This window comes from Ambystoma mexicanum, chromosome 5q, assembly GCF_040938575.1.
Source record: "Ambystoma mexicanum isolate Mex_15411 chromosome 5q, UKY_AmexF1_1, whole genome shotgun sequence".
Lineage (NCBI taxonomy): Eukaryota > Metazoa > Chordata > Amphibia > Caudata > Ambystomatidae > Ambystoma > Ambystoma mexicanum.
In genome coordinates, this window is record NC_090933.1 from 847,970,568 (window position 1) to 847,974,345 (window position 3,778).

Consider the following 3,778-nt stretch of genomic DNA (forward strand, 5'->3'; position numbering starts at 1 on the left):
GTGGATCTGCTATGGGGGTGTGTGGGTGTACTCCTTTTGTGCTGGCCGTGCTGGCCCAGACTCCATTGCCTCCACCTGTGCTGATTGTGTGCACCTGTGGCGGTTGGGAACACTGCACATAGCAGTTTACGGGTGGTTCGCGATGCCGGTATCCCCTATTAGTGCCTTCATGATGCCGGTATTTGCATGTCCGCCTGACTTGTGATGTCCTCCTGTTAGCGGCATCCCGGTATTGCCGGCCTGAAGGCCTGTGGCCCGCGCCCTTGCAGCTATTAGAGGCATCGTTATTAGCGGTGTCTCTAATACCGGGTTCTTAGGTCAGAATAGCCCGGAGCGGTATGCGATGCCGATAATCCTTTACCGGCATCATTTTTCCATTACCTCCAAACTCGTAATGAGGCCCAATGTCATTAATACATACATCTTTAATATTTATGTTACATAAAACTGTGGGGATGGTGAGGGCCGATTACCGGTGGTGACTGGGGCAATAGGTAGCTTTAAGATAGCTTTTACTCATATGCATGCCCCTAATACTGATGTACTGGGGTTTCATAATGAGGTACTTAAAGGCATGGTCTAGTAAAATTTTTTATTGTCCCAACGGGTCGGCCATGTTTTTTTAAGCCTAAGTGGCTCGATTTTAGAAAACTTTCCTATGGACCTTACCCGAGTTTTCGTCCATTAAACGCACGCGAAAACAAGCACCAGGGAGCCGCCATTTTCTGATAATCCTATCTTTTCCCCGATCACCCTGGCTGACCTGCTTTTGCGGCACTAAATCAATTTCCCCGCCCCTGAGCCTGTCATCAGCAGACTCGTACCGCCCATTTCCCAACGCCAAAGCACGTCTTGTGTCAACATTTGCTGCGCTTCAGCTAATGACGTATCGCCATGGAAATGGCAGGACGCCTCTCTCCTCAATAAGTATAAACAGACCGTTTCACAACACACAGCAGCAGATTTTCGATTCCATTCCTCTCTCTGTGTTACTTTGAGTATTCTGTGACTCGTTTCAGTGCTCTGGTCAGCTACCTTCGCCGCTTGTAGCCCGTGTGAACAGATATCAGTACCACCGCTATAAATTATTTTAGTTTGTTTAACACACAATGGCTACAATAATGCCCTACATGTACGAGCCCGAGTATACCGAGGAGGAATTACTGGAAAGGGAAGCACGCGAAAACGATGGGGATTCGGACAGGAGTAGGCAGGACAAATCAACAGATGAAGAGCCTGGGCCTAGTCGAATGGACGGCGTCTCCACCTCGTGCACATGCAATCAGTGCGAGCTAATGCCAACTGAGGACGAGAACTGCTGCTGCCGAGAAAACTCGGGATGCCTTGCCTACATTTCGGAAGGCGAGCCACGACCGCAATGCATCACCGAGCTGCCAGACTTCAGGGCAGCCTGCCTCACATGGGCCGTGTTGAGAATAATGATGGTGCTTATGCATGAACTTCGAGCAACTGTTCGTTCTCGTAATCCGAGTAACGAGTAAGTAAACTCTGCTTGTCATGCCACTCCTATTTCATGTTCTTCTACTATATCCAAAATTACATCTACATATCATTGTAACGCATGTAAGTCATTCAATAGTGTGCATTGTCTAGATAGCATTTGTCCGTGTATAATGCCGTTAGTTACCAGAATTGTCATTGACAACAAACGTTTATTAAACTTATCTGGGTCATTTAAAAACAGTTTGTTTCATTCCTTTTCACAGGTGGTACAGGCTGGTGGCCTATCGTTCCTTTACATGGTGGCTTCACGGGAGGCTTGGACACCGCGTTCGAAGAGTGATACCCGCCTGTGCCTTTCGTGCCATTAGAGAAACATTCCCGAGTGACAGCGGTCAGTACAGGGGATTTTCTCTCGCTGTGCTGCAACCTGACCTGTATAATCTTTAAAGTCTTGTATTTTTGTGTCATGAAAATAAGATTCAAAATAAAACACCACATATATTTTAACAATGTTTGTCTCGATTTTTTAAATGAATCAAGTGTGTCTCCATTCAAGGATGGACGTCAGACACCTGTGCATGGTGGTCACTATCTATCTAAGCTAACATAACATATTCTCGATAATGCATGCACTAAATAACACTTGTTCAAAGTCTTTCAGTAGGTTATGTCTCTATAAAAGTCACACATATATCTATACTAACAATTACCATTGGATTATACAGGCCCTAGGGTCTTGGCCACTATAATACACCGGTTGAAGTGTGGGTCTGTGCTCACAAGAATCTCCGGTATGTGGCATTTGTTATTGATAAGCAATGATATACTATCATTGATATAAAGGCGATATACTGTATATTGATATAAAGGCGGTTCCCGTCGGTGGATGCGCGCTGGCATGGGGGCTGTGACGGGCGCAAACGGCCAAGGTGCCAAACTACATGTACACTTCAAAAGGTGTCCCACGCCAAGGGGCCATCGGTCACATGGCCTCCTCAGACCCCGTGTCTCCAGGCAGGCTTCCCCTGAGGCAGGCCGCCCCCCTGCAATCCACATAATTGTGTCTCCATTCAGCAGTCTTCCTGTGCCTTATCTGCACGCCCCAGGGCCATCCATCCCACCCCCCTCTATCAAAGGCGGCTCACACCCGGGGATGAGCGCTGGCATGGGGGGCTGTCCGGGGCGCGAAAGGCCAAGGTGCCAAACTACATGTACACCTCAAAAGGTGTCCCACGCCAAGGGGCCATCGGTCACATGGCCTCCTCAGACCCAGTGTCTCCAGGCAGGCCTCCCCTGAGGCAGGCCACCCCCCTGCAATCCATATAAGTGTGTCTCCATTCAGCAGTCTTCCTGTGCCTTATCTGCACGCCCCAGGCCATCCATCCCACCCCCCTCTATCAAAGGCGGTTCACACCTGGGGATGAGCACTGGCATGGGGGGCTGTCCGGGGCACGAAAGGCCAAGGTGCCAAACTACATGTACACCTCAAAAGGTGTCCCACGCCAAGGGGCCATCGGTCACATGGCCTCCTCAGACCCCGTGTCTCCAGGCAGGCCTCCCCTGAGGCAGGCCGCCCCCCTAATACCACGACATACATACGTCATTCATTCACAAACACACCCCAGTTTCTAATACTTTAAAAACCACTCGATATGTCTCATGAGAACATCTTTGTGCTTTGCAAGTCAACTCTTGAACGTGCTACCTGGGAACCACTGAGATCTATGCTAATCTGCTTGTCGTCGTGCTATCCGTGAACTCTGTGACCGACCGCTTCGAGCATACCCATCAGTGCGCTACCTGTGGCCATCCACCTATTCTCCCACAACCTACTGCTCTGCTTGCTGAACCCAACTGTTTGTTGGTCAAGGTAAGGCCATGTATCCTGGTTATATTTTGCAGATTTTTAAATTTCTATCTATTTTCCAGTAGAGTACAAAATAGTGCTATGTTCATTGGTCTCATTGGTATTGACTTCACTTTCCATTGCTATGCTATCAATAGATCTATTTATTTACATCTTGTGACTATTGTGATTGAATTGCATCCTTCGGGGGTCCAGTCAATAATGTTAGCATGTTTCCTTCTCGTGCAAGACAGAACATCCAAGGGACGAGTCACATGTTCAGATTTCAGTCACATCAATTATACATTTCTGCAACTTATGCAAATACTAAGCAGCACATAATGAACTGGTATAGTTCCTGCGACCAAAACAAATCTTGCATTGATCATTGTATGATTCATTTACTTTTGTATCAAATCTTTACTCTTGAAGATTGTATAATAATGTCGATATTTACTTTTCAGATTC